Genomic DNA, 18,337 nt, shown 5'->3' on the forward strand with positions numbered 1-18,337 from the left:
TTTCTTTTGTGGTGTAATGTTTTAGTGCTTTTCAGATGGGCTGCACCATGAGTGAGAAGACCCCAAAAAGGGAAAGGATTGGCAAGTGGAGAGGATACACATGCACCAGCCCCAGAAGGAGGACGTGGTGAGGACACATGTGGATGATCCCCAGGAGGGGGACCTGGTGAGCCTCAGCCTGCAGGTGACCCGGCACCACGGAAAGGTCATATTAGGAGGTCTAGTGGTGGCCCATCAGTACCAATGGCTTTAGGGCCCAGAGGGGACACCCTGCCAAGCAGGAGGAGGCACCACACCATTATCAGGGACAGGTGAAGGAGAAGGGTCCACCAAGGTAGAAGTGCTTCACTGATGTGGAGCTTGAAATCCTCACGGCGTATGTGCAGGAACACCATGGGGACCTCTAACACTCGTCTGGCAGCACCCATACTCCTGCTCAGCGAATGAGGAAGTGGTAGGAGGTCACAGACCTCTTAAACGCCTGTGGTGAGGAGAGGTGCACTGCTAAACAGGTCCACAAGTGGATGTATGACCTCATTTGAAGGACTGAGAAAAAGCTCAGTGACAACCTGGCCTCTGCTCAGGCCACTAGAGGGGGGCCACCAGAGAAGGAGGGGCTGACTCCTTTTAAAGAGTTTGCAAGTGGAATGATCATCAGTGAGCTAGTGCTTGGCATGACGGCATGGATGCCTATGTCGACACACCTGGTGAGTGGCATTTGTCCATTTCGTATGTGATGATAATTTTGAATTACATGCACATGTATTTGTGGGAGTACAATTGGCTGCAGTTGGCAGCCATCCATGGGCACTGCAATAATCCTATTGTGTGCTCTACCATCACCTGACCTGCATTCAGGGAGGTTGTTGCAAGGTTTCTGTGTGTGGAACATGTTGGTGTACCAGTTCCCATCATTGTCTGCTTGATTTCACTGCTTTGCCAGTACTCATATGTGCGGCAATGGCATGCAACACATATGTCATTGTACACATTCACAATGTCATGCATGCCTATCGTCTTTTGGGGAAGATAATCAAAACTCATGTATGTGCATGATGTCACAGTCATCCATTCCCTGGCTGCCGGTGGATCGGGATGTGCAACAATGTCTGTACATAGATGCATGTGGATGGCCAATGGATGTTTCAGTGTAGTACATTTCACATCTGTAGTGCTCATGGAACAATGGCTCTGCAAGAGTGTCATGGTAATTTCCATGTGGCACCCCCCATCCACATGAATGCAATGAATGTGATGTGACCAACCACGTTTCATGAGGGGGATCATGTTGTAATGGTGGATTGGAAGATTATGACAACACATATACCCGCATGAATTTGGTGTCAGCAGATGTACATGTCACAATTCCACATGTTGCAACTAGAAAAGGTCAGAGTAGAATAGGGGCTCACTGACGATGCACAGACCTCCATCCTTCCACTGATGGGAATCACTGCCGATCAAACCAGTGTGTATGTATGTACTCTTGATCCCACAAAATATGCCATGTTGCACAGCATGATATGCCCAGCCTTGATTGCACAGGTCACTGAATGTCATACAGGTCACAGTGTGCTCAGTCACAATGTGTGATGTATATGTGACCAGACATTTTATGTCTGTATTCATTGTAATGCACATATGCATGTTCTGTAAGGTACTCATGCCTCTGAATGTTGCTGTCTATATTTGTGCAGGTGATGGGGCAGCAGATGAAGAGGTGGTGAAGGAAGAAGAGGGGAACACATGACAGATTATCAGTGGAGGTTGGAGTGTTGTGCCCCATGATAATCCACAGTTGCTGCAGGCAGTCCTCTCTATGGTTGCAAGCTATTGTCCTGACACTTCAGACTTTTCACATGAAGCTGCTTAATCAGATGTGGAGGACTCACTGAAAGACATGTATAGTGCCTCAATCGGTAGTCCAGATGGGGCGTTTGAGTCCAAGGAGATGAGCCAGGAGCCACAGGTTGGCTCAGTGGGAAGCCCAGTGTCTATGGGGGTTGCGGCTGCATGATCGCCTTCACCTGTGTTGGAATCAGAAGCAGGGGCTGTTTTCCGATAGAGGGTTGCAGACCTGCAGCCAAGGTTAGGGGTCCCACTGTGATGGGCATGGACCCCGAGAGCCCACTGCCATAGGCCAGTACACATGGAAGACGTGTGCATGACAGTCAGTCAGAGTTGGAGTAGCAGATGCTCTGTGTGAGCCGACATGGCAAGGCCATGCAGGAGGTGGCCAGGGACATTCATTGCCTGGATGAGAACATCGACCCACCAGCTGCCCGGGATGCACAGCATCTGCACTCTAAGGACCTTCAGCAGCGATTGATGGACAGCCTGATGAGGACTGTAAGTGATTTCAATCTGGCACTTCACCTAAGTCAACGCCTAGCGTGTAATGCACAACTGAAATCCTTATTTATTTGTGTCTAAAAGTTATTTTATTCTGAACGATGTACTACTCATATCATGCCCCTCTCCTGGAACCCCCCCACCCCCGGTAACACTGAACCAGGAATAAGGCTAGTTTGAAAAGTTAAAATATTTATTTATGTAGTTACAAATTAATCAAACTATTTTTAATGGGTATGCAATGATCACCAATGGTGTGATGTAACACTAAGCAATCTCTTTAATGCACAAGGAGCAATAGTGAGCAAACTATTCAGCACAGAAATAATACTTTTGTGTGTGTGTTCAGAACAGATAGCAGTGTGGTTACTATTTCCCCCTGCACACCCCTCAACCCCCCAATAGACAATTTAAAGAGATAGGAGGAGAGAGCAGGTATTCAGGAATGGCAGAATTCAACACAGAATATCAATCCCAATCCCCCCACCCCCTCAGAAACACAAGAGAAAACAGAATTGATTGGCAAGCTGTCACAATGGTTTTAAAGTTATTTTGAGAATGGAGTGGGTAAAACACTCAATATGGGCTAACTATGGGCTAAATTGCTGAAATTGTTTACATTTTGTTTCTAGCATAAAAATTGAGGAAGTTATGGACGTTTTAATGGAGGTCGTTTTTCTGAGATAGGTGCAAGAATGGGAAACAGGAATGCACTTTAAAATGACAAAAAGGATTTCTTACACTAGAGGATGATTATGAATAAACGAATACCACACAAAAACACAGCCACTTGATCAAGGCGACTGCTTGCAGTGGAGCTCGCCTACTTCAGATGAGAAAGATCAGTGCAGAGATAGTTTTAACAATACTAACACAGGAGGAAAGATAAAAGGGATAGGATAGAGAGTTCAGGCAATTCAAAAATATTTCTAACAATGCAGGTTCTGAAGACAAGATAGGATGGTTTTAAGATTGCGATTGGACTAAGCCAGGTACATAGGCTAGTGATAGAGTTCTATCAATAGATACTCACTATATGTGTTTCAAACAGAACCGTCAGGGATACTGGTCAGGGATTCTGGTCAGGGATTCTGGTAAGGACAGACTGCTGGGCACACCAGATTGGACTGGGTCTGTTCACAGCACGGCACTGGACTGGATTGGTCTGCAATGGCTCTGGTCACAGCTCGACACAGGACTGGATTGGATCTCTTGGTTCTGATGATAATTATTTTCAGCAGGCAAGCAGTACAGCACATCCCGGCTGAATTTTGATTCCCCTTAAGTTTCTGGGGTTCTGGTTCTGGAATTTTAAGGCCTAGCTGAAAATGGTTCACTTATGCAATGGGCCTTTCTGCTTTTCCAAGTTTCTGCGGTCTGGAGCAAGGAAGATGGATGGTTATGCTGCAGGGTGCTCCGCAAGCAATCGGTTAGTGGGTGAATCTGTCTGTCCTTTTTTGAGTCCTGAGCTGTCTCTATTTATGCTTATGATAAAGGTGTGTGTGTGTGGTTCAGCCTAAGCGCGCCCTTTGGACAGGGAATGGTCAGGGTCTCCTCTCTTCCTTGATATGAGGAGAAAAACAGGGTGTCACCATGATCATGTGGGTTTATGAGGCCTAGGGTCCCCCCCTAGCCTCTTGAACACAAAATCTACTTTTGGCACAATACATATTTCCATGTGTGCAACCTCCATAACAATCATATATACAGATTACATATTTTGTGTAGCAGTTACTCCTCCAAACCCTGTCGCTGTAAGATCTTGTGTCTGCTTTTTGCAGAACTTTGCCCTTTTCATCCGGAACACAATGTCCAATTTCAGAGCAAATTTCTACAAATGTGCGCATTGAACATGGGCATAAGTGTATGAAGTTTCATGCTTCTATCAAAAATACATTTTGTGTAATATCACATTTTCCATTGTTTTTTCCTAGAACATGTCACAGAGTCCCGGCACCTTTTAAAATGTGCAGCCAATATTTACATTAACAATGCTGTTATTTTTGTGTTTTTGACAATTTTACACAGTAAGTTATCAGTCTTTTTAAAATGTGTCTTTGGTCCTTGTTAAGCAACAAATGGTTGTTTGTCTCCGCCTCCTTCTATCTCCCTGCAGTTCATGAGCAGTCTCCTCCTAGTTCCTCCTGGGACCAGGCCATTTTATGACCCTTCACACTTGGCAGTTCCTTTAGCTTCAGGATGTCCATTGTCTCCTTCCCACTGCAGCCCAAATTCTTCCCCCACCCTATAATCATCACTTAGGTATGATTTCCTGGTGGAGGGAAGAATAAGGGAGAGGCCCTGCCTCTGTGGGGGAAGCTGTTATACTGGTTTGGTTGCTTTTAGTCAGGCTTAAATTCAAATGTTATTCTGTTGCATTTTTCCTTTGCTGAAAACAAACTTGTAATTTCAACCAAGCAGCTAGAACACTTATTCCAGATTCTAAACCATGGTATTAAACAGTTACAACATAGGTTACTCTCGGTAACAGGCCACTTAGTTTTCAAACATTTGATTTTACAGTTTCTCATGCAGGCTTCTGACAGCTGTCATTCAGGCGGCTGAGGGTATTGTTCCCAGATTTTGACAGATTCCACAGGCAGGCAACTTTTGCTGTGGATGTTTCTTTGACCAATTCAGCTTTTCAGGACATTGTATTATCACAATGATTTCTTGAGCTAAATGAATTGTTGCACCCAGCAAGAATATGAGATGTTTGAGAGTGTTTTGTACCAGCATTCTGCAGTTTCAGCAACCAAGAAAAAGGGATTTAAAATCAAGAGTTTGGATTTTCTTTCACCAAAGCACCGCTTTTCCCTCTGTGCTCCATTTTTACTTGTTGTGAAGCCCAGTGACATGTTTCAGGAGTGAGATCTCTGTTCCACCACTGATAACATGCATGGTATATTTGGCATCCATCTTTTTGTGTTGTAAAGCACGATTTTCAGAGGTTTTGTCACACACAAGGGTTTTGCAGCCATTTTGATGTTTTTGGCACCATCAGAACACAGGGATGCCGCACGGCAGAGCACGAGTGGGTCAAGACATCCCACAGGACACTGCATGCTGAGATGCAGTCCTCAAGTCTCTTCAACAAATTGAGCATGAAGGCCTACATCAAAACCAGCAGGCTACTCTAGCTTCTCTGCTGCATTCCCTGCATTGAGGTGTGGTAGCACAGAGAAAAGGCCTGCAGCAGGAAATGCTGGCCTCATAAATCTCACATTGCCATGAGTTGGAGAGCTTTAGGGCATCACTGCATAATGAGCATTTGGCTACAAGATCCCACCTCCACCACAAGATGGATGCCTTGAGGTAGCCACTTTCCCAGCACTCTTGTGTGTAACAAGTGAGCACACATCCAGACATTGTGGCCACTCGGGAGGGCGTTCAACTTCACCACTCCGCCATTGGGTTACTGAAGCATGCATGCATACATCTGTCTTATGAGTGACTCTAGCCAATGAAGACCAGGCTTTGGCACTGAATGGACAGGATGCACCAGAACCACCCCTACCACAACCTGAGGATCTACCACAGGATGGCAGTCCTAGACCACCCATGCCACCTCTTCCACCTGTGCCCTGTTGTCAATGAGCCTATGGAGGGGGTATGATTTTTCAGATTTCCTGTTTATTCTTTTCAGTTCACTTATGGGGCCCATCTCCAGCCCCTCCATCTCCTAGGGCAGACATATCCTTTTTTCAATCTCCGTCCAAGATGGACAATTTTTCTTTAATCTTTTGTTCACGTTGAGTTATGTTCCATTGCCCTCTCGAGTCCTTTTCGGAGGGGAGGACTGAACATGCAGCCATGTGCAGTGTACTCAACTGGCATGGTTAGCTTGACTGCAACAGCCTCACACATGCAGGTGCAGATTACACACTACATTGATGTACACATGTGCAGTATGCATGACCTCCTCCTTTCGCTGGTCCAATCCAATGTCCTATGTTGTTACAGGAATCCTGCCTCATCCAGTATCTGCACTCCCTGAGAGGTCCATCCAGCACACTTTTTCCACCCTTGTCCCCAATACAGAGGTGCAGTGTTAGGTGGAGATGGTGAGGGAATTACAGCAGAATAGCTCTGCCAGCAGCTAAGGTTGTGCACTGTCGATCATGTTTATGTCTGTTGTCGTCTGCACCCCAATATTGGCATGCTGTGGAACACGGGTTTGCATGGATCATGTGATTTTGAGATGGCGACAGTCATGAAGTTGTGAATTGGGCAATATGACTTTGTGTGTGCATGTCCCCTTCATCATCAATGCATGTGCTTTGGTTTCTGGTTGTACTTCCACAAAGGATAGCAGACTCAGAAGGCAGTGCTGCATTTATCCTCCTTCATCATTTGGCAGCCGTTGACACTATCAACAACAGTAATCTCATCGACAGAATCCACTCTCTAGGCATCTTGGACTCTCCATTTAGATTGTTCACCTATTACCTTGTTGCCCATTCACAAATCTTCTTCCTACCACCCTTCTCTTCTCCCCACCCTGTCTCCAAAGGTGTCACGGCAGGTGGACGCCTATACATCAAACTCTTCAACTGTGCCTGTCCCCCCCATCCTAATCCGCTCACATGAGCTGTCCTGCTACAACTAGACATATCACACCCACATCCAAGTCAATATTAGCAGCACCTTGGCTGCTCTCTATCATGACATCCCCTGGGACTACACAGATTCAAAAACACTGCATGGCAGCTAACCACCTCCTCCTAAAACCTGGTGGAAGCAGAATCCTGATTTGCAGTAATAATGCAGTCTTCAACAAACCTACCCCTGGCTGTTCTGCCTAGACCACACTCCCACAGCATTCAGCTAAGTGAAGAACCTGGGATGCACCACACACTAAGACAGAACTTTATCACCATAGGAATGCTGCTTGTAGACCCTGTCATCAACCACTCCACATCCTTAGATGATCCTTCCCTTGCCTATCCTACCCTCACTGAGTCATGGCAATGTTGTCAATCTTCCTTTCCCGCCTAGACTGCGCTTATTCCATTAATGTGGGTGTCCCTGCCTAACAGCTTATAAAGCTACAGCAGATCCAGCCCAATGCAGCCTGCCTCAATCTTCAATATGACTCCTGCACTCCAGGTGCTCCACTGGCTTCCCATTATCTGACGCACCACTTCCAGGGCCATTTGCATCACTAACTGTGCCCTCCACATGACGTGTCTTAACTTCCTCTAACACTGACTCACAGTCTACCGACAATCCAGAAACCTCACATCAGGCTCTGAACTACTGTTTGTGATTTCTTCCCTCAATTCCACTGGAATTTGAGGGAGCTCTTTTTCTGCCAAGGCTTCCACACTCTTATACTCCCTCCCACTCTGCAACTTCCAAGTGGTGGACCACCTTTCCTTCAATAAGGCACTCAAAACTTGTCTCTTTCTTCCCTAAGCCAGACAAAGTCCATACCTAATGTAATTTCCCAGCCCATATTGTCCTTCTGGGGGCACCCTGTCTGCCCATAACAGTGTTCTGCATGTCATGGCTGAGTTGGTTTTCAGGAGTCCAGCTTGTTTTATCGAAGCAGGGTGCCTTCCCAAAATGTGAACATCAACTGACTTGCACACAGATGGCAGAGCAACCTGACTGTGTCTCCCTGCACTCAACATGATCAATTGGTCCATCAATATTTGTATTACTTGCTACATGTGGACACTTGACAGCCTTTACCTGTGTTCCACATACAAGTCACTTGTAGTTTAATGTTGGTTTTCTGTATGTTCTCTCATCTTCAATGTATTACATGACATTTCTTTTCAAAATTGTTGTTCAAATCTTGCACTGTGAGCGGCTGTACTGCGTGTAACAGGCACATGCATGTGAAACATCATCCCCTTCTCACAACTTCTGGTAATCTGTTGTCCATGCAAGTGTCAGCACTACACCCTATGATTTCCACTGCCTTCCTGGGAATGGCTCATCCTGGGTTTCTCTCTGGTAAAGGGGGAAGTGACAGCTGGGGAGTGATGACCTGTCCATGAACTATTGTATACAAAGGGGGTCAGTGGGTTGGCCTGAGTCAGGAGTGGGGGTACCACAGCCTTACATGCGTGGGGAATGAAGACCTAAGTCTCTTTCTGTGTTGCATGCCATGGTGTGTTGACCATGTGGATTGGTGGATTGCCCCCTTCACCCTCTCACCCTGTTCTCCTCCTTCACACCAAACATGTACAATGTGTCTATCGGTGTGCCTCTGTGCCTCTCTGCCCCTCCTTCCTTCTTTTCCTCTCCTTCTGTCTCTGTCTCACCCTCTTCCCCCTTCTTTCAGCCCTCACCCACCCTAAGAAACCCTTCTCTCTTATTATCTCCCCACCATAAGAACTCCCCCTTGCTCCCCACTCCCCATCTCTCTCCGCTCCCCAGCTGCTCATTCTTCACTCTGTCCCCTCTCTCCCCATTCACTCTTGCCCTCTTTCATCCTTCCCATCAGCTCCCCCACTTGGACTTCCAATTCTCAGCCTTTCCACTTCTCCCTTGTTTTCCCTTTCCCTCCCCTGCATCCAAGGGTACCCCACAGGCCCCTGGGCAATCTGACAGTGGGTGTGCCTGTCTCAGCAAGCATGGTCAGACTTTCACTCCTTTCTCGGGTCCCCTTGATGCTAGGATGCTGAAATTCTACAGGAGGTAGTCTCATAGGGCCAGCTGAAGCTCCCCCAAGTTTCAGGACGATTTCGGTGCAGTGACACCAGCAGCACGGTAGCCCAAAGACAAAACTGGTCAGTCACAGGACGGTTCCAAGGCACTTACGAAGGCTTTGTTTGGCAGGGCACCGAGCAGAAGTCAGGAATGTATGTTCCCACCACTCCAAGTGTCGCAGCTCCTTTGCAGGAATGCTAAAGATCACAAGCAAGATAGGGCTCCTCCAGGACAGCTGCAAAAGTTGGTTGCCAGGCTTCCTTCAGTCAGGTCTCAGGTTTCTTTGTGGGTCTCATATCTGGACAGGATACTTGGCTTCTTCAGGTTTCTCCTGTATCACCGAAGAATGGGTGCATGGGTCCTTTTCTTATCCTAAAAGCCAGGTAAGAGCTGTTGCCCTCACTAGCCAATAGCAGGAGTAGTCCACACCGAACCACAGTAGTGGTCCAATCACGACCACTGGCGGGAACATTCATACATACCACTTAGACACACGGACACAGACCCAGGCCACACCCTGCCAGCATACACAAACAGCCCTCCAGTAGTCTGTCAAAAGCTTATGCTTTCCCGGGCACTGGGAGTCCTTATAGGGATTATTCTGGTCTCTCAGGCCAGGAAGAAGGCTAAAGAAGAAGATGTCAGATGGACAGGTGAACAACCATGTGGCACAGGCCTGTTTGGACACTAGCCACAGTTAGTAGCCAAACAGAGTAAACACAGTAAGGCTAAAACAAAAAGACCCAAAAAGTGGGAAAAAGTCATTGCTGCCACCAGCTTATCCTTTTAGCACACCGAGAGTAACCAAAAATCCTCTGAGTGTTAGTCTAGGGCAAAACAAAAATGTACCCCATTGTACTGCAGGGTAAGCTGCATTGTGCAATAATAAACATTTACTAAAAGTGATACAAAAGTAACAAAATGTAGTAACATGACTAAGGAAACAAGGTTTCCCAGTACTGGCAGTCTGAAGGACATATCAGTTTCCCTATAACATATGAGCAAATGCCAGTGTAGTGAAGTTTAAGGCTTCACTGCACTGTGCAAAGGTCAGATTCAAAAATAAAAGCAAAAAGTTTTGTAAGTTCCACAAAGATGGACGTAAAGATGCAGTAAAGTGAAATCTTTCATAACATTGAGGAGTTGTGGCAGTGGTGCTCGGGCCAGGGCACATGTGTACTGTTCCCTTGAAGGAGGGACAGGGACTCCAGCAGGAAACTCCAGGTCCACTGCTGCCCAGGTAAATGGTCAACCTACATTCACAGCAGGTTCTCAGGTAAGGTGGCGGCACACCCAGTCATCATGGAGCTCATGCCAGGGCACAAGACATCTCTTCCAAAGATCCGGATAAGCAGGAACAGCCCCAGGCCTAGAATTACACCCTCTGCGTGACCCAAGGAGTGAACACCCCAGTGGTTTTATGGTGCAAGGTGGTTGCTGCGGGTACCTTGGCAGGGCAGGCAGCTGGTAAACACATTGGAGCTTTGCAGGCGCAGGGCCACACCCTGGGCATGCAGACAAGACTGCTAAGTAAACCATAGTTGCCACGTTTCACAGTTCCATGCAGGATTCATTGATAAAGTTATTTAATTCTGCAATGCACGACTCGGAGAGCAGGCAAGGCTGTTTGACAAACCATTTCCAGGCCTCTACAGATGGAATGGCTCAGAGATGTCCCAACCAGTGCCCTGGCCAGGGGTGCTGAACTAGCCAGTGTGCACCTGCCTGTGATATAGTGTGCCAGCAACATTATTCTGCAGAGTTCCTCACAGGGTACCACACCCATTATGGAGACCAAAGCTCAAAGGCATCGGGGGCAGAGCCATGGAAGGACAGGGGTGCCATCCCACCATTTGGTACCACTGGGTAGACCATAGCTGGAAAGTTAACTTGTTCCATTCGGGACACCTCAAGGCTGTCTCGTTGGTTTACTTTCACACACTGCATGTCTATGCAAGCTGAGAAGGTGATTTAGGGTGAAATGCTGTGGATGGGAGCCAGGTGTGTACTTTTTGTTCATGGCACCCAGGGGAGCACAGGCTATGGTAACTTTGCTAGCAGGGGTGTGTTCACTGTGTGGGTTGTATTTATCTGTGTTGGCCTGTGGTGAACAGGTCCAGCTGCATGGATGCGGAGGGAGCATTGGAGATGGGAAGCTTTTGAGTCATTGCTTGGAGATATTGCATGGCACTCATGGGGGCACAGGGTAGATATTCATTGGGTGCATGGATGTGTTACAGACTTTGACCTTGTGTTTCACTTAATTTGTTGAATTATTTTTACATTTTCAAAGTACACTAAGCTCATGGGTATCAAGGCGCTGTTGCATTTTACGGTTTACAAGACAAGGTTCATGAATTGTCCGAAGGTGTTAAGGGAATGATAAAATGGTGAGCTTGAGCAACTCTGGTAGGTCTCTTTGTCTGGATTTTTGTGAATTTCTTTGAATGGTATGACAGGGCAGTTGGAAAGGCACCTTTGGGTGATTGTCAGTGCTTTGAAGGTGATCTGATCTTTTTTTGAGAGTCACTGGAGGTCATTACAACCTTGGTGCTAAGTACACCAACTTTACCACCATGGTGTAAACTACGTTTACACCATGGTGGATGGCGGATTTACCACCCCATTCCAAGGTGAGTGGGGCGGTAAATCCCCATTTCCCATTTTCCCTTCCCCATTCCCATGTTTGCCCCATAGGGCATAATGGGAGTGGGGAAGGCGCTAATTACGCCACCGTAAATTACGGTGGCGTAATTAGCATCATGGCGGATTAGTGCCATGGATTTTAATGGCTGCTAAAAGCAGGCGTTAAAATCAGAATCAGGCGTTAAGGGTTAACGGTGGCGTTAACCCTTAACGCCTGAGTTGTAATGAGGGCCACTGCGCATTCATTCTTCCTGCAGGATATATGAGTTTACCTGGGAATGTTAAGGGCTGTCAGAAGTATGTTGCTCTGGATGAGTTGCATATTTTGGATAATGATTGATTGATTGATTTTTTATATAGCACCTATACACAATGTGGTTCAAAGCGCTTCAAGGCAGGGAGGGAACATGGAAGAAAACAGTGACATCTTACAAGTCCTTGACACAATCAGAATGTGAAAAAAAAAATAACTTTCATAATCAGCCTGGCGACATTTCAGATAGTGCAAGTGCTATAACATATGATAAGAAGGGTGGAGGGAGAATTAGACAGAAAAGCGGCTACATTACTATGCCTGACAACAATTGAGGTAGTGCTGGAATTTAACAAAAGAAGGCGGGGTAAGGAGTTGGAGAGAAGGAGAAGAACAGAACAAGCGACAATCGTACTAGGCCTGACAACATTTCAGATAATGCTGGAGGCGGGGTGGGGGGACAGATGAGGTGGGAGGGGAGAGACAAACAAGCTGCTATCAAACAGGTCGGGAGACATTAGTGATAGAGTAAGAGCAATTAGACAATGATGGGGAGGGAAGAAGGGGTTGGCAGGGGAATGAGACAGACAAGCGGCTACCTTACTATTCCTGATGACAATTAAGGTAGTGCCAGAATTTAACAAGAGGTAGGAGGGGCAGAGGTACAGGGGGAGGAGAAGAACAAAACAAGCGACTATCGTACTAGGCATGACGACATTACAGATATCGCTGGAAGGGGGTAGCTAGGAGAAGACAAATGAGGGGGGCTGGGTGGTAGAAGACAAAACAGGCAGCTATCATACAGGTCAGGAGACTTTACTGGATAGCTTAAGTGCTAAGGATACAGTGAAAGGGGGGGGCAACAAAAAGTGTGATTTAAGTGGGAAGACATCTCAAAGCGCCAGGGCATGGAGGGAAAAGGGGGGCAACAGCACATGAATCACGGGGCAAGAAGGGGGTGGGGGGCACACAACATGCATCATGGGGGCAAGAGGGGACAGGTGCAACAGTACACACCTCATGGGGCATGGGGGATGGGGGCAACAGCACACACATCACAGAGGCAAGAGGTGGGTGGGGGGTAAAGCACACTCATCACAGGGGCAAGAGGGTGTGGGGGGCAACAGCACACAGATCACAGGGGCTTGAGGGATGTGGGCAACAGCACACACATCACAGGGACAAGAGGGGGGTGGGAGCGCAACACATGCATCACAGGGACAAGAGGGGTGGGGGCACTGCACACGCATCACAGGGGCAAGAAGGGGCTGTGGGGCACACCACATGCATCATGGGGGCAAAAAGGGACAGGTGCAACAGCACATGCCTAACGGGGGGTGGGGGATGGGGGCAACAGCACAGACATCACAGTGGCAAGAGGGGGGACGTGGGGGCCAAAGCACATGCCTCACAGGGGCAAGAGGTGGGTGGGGGCAAGAGCACATGGATCACTGGGACTTGTTGGGTGGGGGGCACCAGCACACACATCACAGGGGCAAGAGGAAGGTGGGAGCACAGTACATGCATCACAAGGACAAGAGGGGATGGGGGCACTGCACAATCATTACAGGGGCAAGAGGGGGTGGCAGCAGGGAGTGTTCCAGTGGCAGACATGGCCTTTGTTGTGGGACTTTAGTTGGTGAGAGCCCAGCTCCCGCCTCTGGTTTGTGATGATTGGGATATCAGGCCCCAGCCAAACAATGAGGGGAGGGAGTACAGACCAGGAAGGAGACTTTCCACATCACAGAAAGAAATGCCCATCTTGGAAGGGCCGGTATACAGTGGAATCCAATTTGAACACAAAGGGCCTCATTACAACTCAGGCGGTAAGGGGTTTACGGCAGCGTTAAGAGCGCCGACCCTTACCGCCTGAGTACGAGGTCCCCTAGCGCCATGGTGCTTTTAACACCTGCTTTTAGCAGGTGTTAAGATCCATGGCGCTAAGGGACCATGGAGTTAATTACGCCACCGTAATTTACGGTGGCGTAATTAACGCCTTCCCCACTCCCATTATGCCCTATGGGGCAAAAATGGGAATGGGGAAGGGTAAATGGGGATTGGGGACTTACCGCCCCGCCTAGGTCGGAATGGGGCGGTAAGTCCGCCAACCACCATGGCGTAAACGTAGTTTACGCCATGGTGGTAAAGTCACGGCCCAGGCGGTAACTTACCGCCTGGGTCGTAATGAGGCCCAAAGGCTGAAATGTGAAAAGTCTTTATTTGCATGAAAGACATAAAAAAGAATGCTTTTAGGATATCAGCAGACCTCCATTAGTGCACAATTTATCTTTGAAGCATAGCTGGTAAAATTACAGCAGGTGCAATATGCACAGCTTAAATATAGGGCTTACCCTCACATAGCACCTGTTGAGTCTGATTAAGTTTTCTATGGCATGGGGGCTGCCAAAGCCCAGGCAGCAGGATCCAGGCAGAGGAGAATACAGTGAAAAGAGGTGATATGATATGATTTGAAAAATCATTTATAATGCAGCTGTACACAGGTGTTTTAGGTGCAACAAGATAAGGGAGGGAAGACAGGGGGAGCACAAGACAAACGATCTTACTGGGCCTTGTGTCATTCAGATTGTGCAAGTGCAAGAAAGTGCAAGAGCAAAGGGAGCGGTAAGTGCAAGGGATAGGGGAAGAGAAAACAGGGCAGCAATGCTCTGAGGAAGTGCGGCCAGGGTAGCACGGCTCCGGGTATTGCAAGGAGAAGAAGCGACTGTAGGATTACAGTTACAGCTCCTAGGTGCGTGGTGGGCCCAGAGGCAGTGAAAGGGTGACTAATCAAGAAAGAGCCTGGTACCCAGTGAGACTCTGAGGGTTGCCAAGAAACCAGTCAGTACAGCAAACAGGTAGGTCAGGTAGGTTTGCAGGGGAGGGAGAGAGAGAAATCAGAGGAGAAGAGGAAAGTTTTGAGCATCTTCTGGAACCTTCAGGTGGTCCGGCTCAAGTTTGATAGGTGGACTGAGGCCATTCCAGAGGGAAGCTCCTGCAGAGGAGAGAGATCTACCCCACTCCCTGCCTGGAGAAGCATCTAACCGTTAGAGAGCTGGAGGTAGCTGAGCAAAGGGCTTGCGAGTGAAGGTATTTTGGAAGAGAGTGTTGGATATAGTGCGGGCCCTGGCCCCACAAAGCCTTGTGGACAGTGCAAAGGGTCTTGAACTTGATCCTTGCAGCCACCAGGAGCCAGTGGAGATATTTCATGGCTGGAGAGATATGGTCTCTGAGCTTGAGGCCCAGGATGTCTGCAGAGGGCAGAGAGTAGAGGAAGGCAGTTTGAGAAAGAGGCTGATGCAGTAGTCCAGCCTAGAGAGAACCAGGGCTCTGGAGACAGTGAGCTTCAGGGGGAAAGTGAGAAAGGGAAGAGTCCCTTTGAGGATATGCAGCCGGTAGTGGGACTTTTTGGCTACGTGCGAGATGTGAGGAGAGAAAGAGACTGTGGAGTCGAAGATGACACCACAGTTTTCTGCCTCGCAAGAAGGCGAAGGAAGATGGCCTGAGGGGTTCAGCCAGAGTGAGAGAGGGAAAGCAGGGGCAGGGGTCCCACCCAACTAGAAGGATATCCATCTTACTGGCATTAAGGCAGAGATTGTTAGAGCTGCACCAATACAGGTACCAGTGAAGAGAGCATTGCAGTAATCTAGTCTAAAGCCATTGATGGCTCGACCAGTGGTGAGGCAGCTGTCGGCAGAGAGAAAAGGTTTTTAAGCATTGATACATTTTGTGATGTGGGCAGTGAGGGAGTCAATGGCCTTGACTTGACGAGTGAGGGATAGTGAGGCATATAGGTAAACTCCCAGTGTCTTCACTGTCAGGAAGACAGGGATTGATGTGCTGTCAATGGTTAGATGGTATATAACTGGTTAAGGTTTTTGAGCCAGAGACCACAAAAGGAGGGTTTCATTTCTTTCATCGTTAAGATAAAGAAGTTGTGTAGTCATCCAGGCCTGGATTTTATGGTAAACAGCATTTATGCTGTTAGAGTCAGCAGCATGATTGTATGAGAGGATAGCTCAGCGGCAGCGTGCGCGTCTTGGAAGCAAGACGACACGAAGCAACAAAGTTCGATCCCCGGGTCCGTGCTTAAAAACCTCTGGGTGTTTAAGCGCGTTATAAATACGTAACTAAGACAAAAAAAAAAAAGCACAATTAGGCAACTAATTCCTGTAACAGCGCCTCGATGCCTGCGGGCTGTGTGAGCGCTATATAAATGTAAAATAAATAAATAAATAAAATAAATAAGGAGGATTTGGGTGTCATCCACATAGTTGGTATAGGAGAAAAGCGTGTTACTTCAGTCGAGAAATTGGATGCAGATGTGAGGTGTTGGCAGAGGATCGTGTGTTGTACCTGGTCAAATGCAGTCAAGGATTAGTATCAGGGCTGGCTTCCCAGCATCCTTCATCATGTTGAGCTGGTCCTTTAGGTCAAGCAGGGCTGATTCCGTACCATGCCGGGCGGAGTAGTGATTGACACCCCTCCAGGACATGGTTAGATTCCAGTTATTGCTTGATTTGGAGGTTAGCCTCTCTATCCACGATGGAAGAGACTTCCTCTTGAGTGACAGGATTAAAATGACATGGAGAGTGGTCTAGCATAGTAGTGGGAGTCCGTATTAAGTCGGGGGGGGGAGTTGTGCGTTAGTGCTGATGGTGCCTTGCTTTAGTTTGATATATTTGTTTTACAATTTTTATTTAGTTTACAACACAATGATTCTACAATATCTTATATACTCTCCTTCACCCCCTGCTATCTACTCTCTCCTGTGCGGGACTGTGTTCCAATACCCGATTATCCAACGTGGGCATAGCCAGCTCCTCAATCAACTGTCTCCAGGCATCCACCCCTGCCCCTCTTGGTCAGAGTTTCTGTTTATAGCTCTTCCCATACTACATTTTACACATTCTCCCATTTTAGCAGGTACCTCCACCATACCTGCACCAGAGGCATTGTCTGTGCTTTCCAAACCCATTGCAATCCTACGCTTTGACAATATGATAAATCCTTCAATTTACTCATGTGTTTAGCTTTCTTAGGCCTTGTAAAAACCCCCAATTAACATGGCAAGGGGGATCCGATCTCCAAGGTTGAAGGGGCCTCTGAGGGACCCTCGGATGTGGAAACAAGGCACAATCACCACACATGAACTGATACGCCAGACACGAGGTTGTATTCCCAAAAATCTAGCGTTTATTGCAAAACAAATAGTCCCAGTTGGCCAAATGGTCCCACGCCCCTGCAACGTGTGTCTAACAGACCTTGGGGGATGCAAGAGAGCGAAAATCGTACATCAGTTACATATATACAAAATGAGCATCTTACAATCAGTAATGACACATTTGACACATTCGATGCCGCCCCTAATTCATTTCCTTTGAAGTGGAGGTGATGATTGACCATGGTGACGAATATGACACTTTAGATCACTATATTTAGTAACAGTTTGCAATCTCGAATTTACAGACACTATTCTTTATTTGTGAGAACACAGCGCTTCTGTTTTCATGGACAAGCTGTGCGTAGGGGGCCTGGCACATTCCAGGCCTTACTATCTCCTGGTTTCGATTCACGCTCTAGAGGTCAGCTTGCTCTCCGGGGCCTCACAGTGCTCAGAAGGGGGGCCGTAAAGAAGAACATAATTCAAACCCTTTAATATTAGTTTTGTGCATTGTTATTCTTTTAAGGAGACTCACTGGCATCCGTGTACTGATTAAAATGCCTTGCTCCTTGCCTTCAAGGATATGTGCGGGAAAGAACCGGGCATTTCTGTCTGGCTCTCCAGCGTAATGTTTCAACATGTCTTTAGTAACCTTGGTGTTATTTCATTCAAGGGTTGCCCCACACTCTGGTGATAATCCCTCCTACCAAGTGAGGATATAATATATCTATTTAACCAAAAAGAAGGGACACGTACATAATCAATCAACATCACACTTTACCCTCAGTATTAGAAACACTATCAGCAGCCACTTAGCAAATATGGGCTGTGTATAATCTAATGAGACAATTACTCCCACTTCTCTAAAAAGTACATTTTTAATTCATAGCACAAGTATCAAAAGCATTAAAAAACATGTACACATATCATGGGTAAAACTTCTTTATGCATCCCCGGAAGCTACGGTGAGGATGAATGGCAGGTCTTACAAATCATTCCTCTTGGGTAGGGGCACGAGGCAGGGGTGCCCACTATCCCCACTCCTCTTCCTCCTGGCCATTGAACCGCTAGCAATTGAGCTTAGAGCCAATACCAACTGGACCGGTTTTGTTTTGCCGGAAGGGGGAGAGGACCGCCTTTTGCTCTATGCGGATGACCTTCTCATATACCTCAGTAACCCGTGCATCTCATGCCTGGCTGTCTCCCTCATTCTCAGGGATTATCAGAATTTTGCGGGTCTAAAGGTTAATGAAGCCAAAACC

Source organism: Ambystoma mexicanum, chromosome 6q (assembly GCF_040938575.1).
Source record: "Ambystoma mexicanum isolate Mex_15411 chromosome 6q, UKY_AmexF1_1, whole genome shotgun sequence".
Taxonomy (NCBI): Eukaryota; Metazoa; Chordata; class Amphibia; order Caudata; family Ambystomatidae; genus Ambystoma; species Ambystoma mexicanum.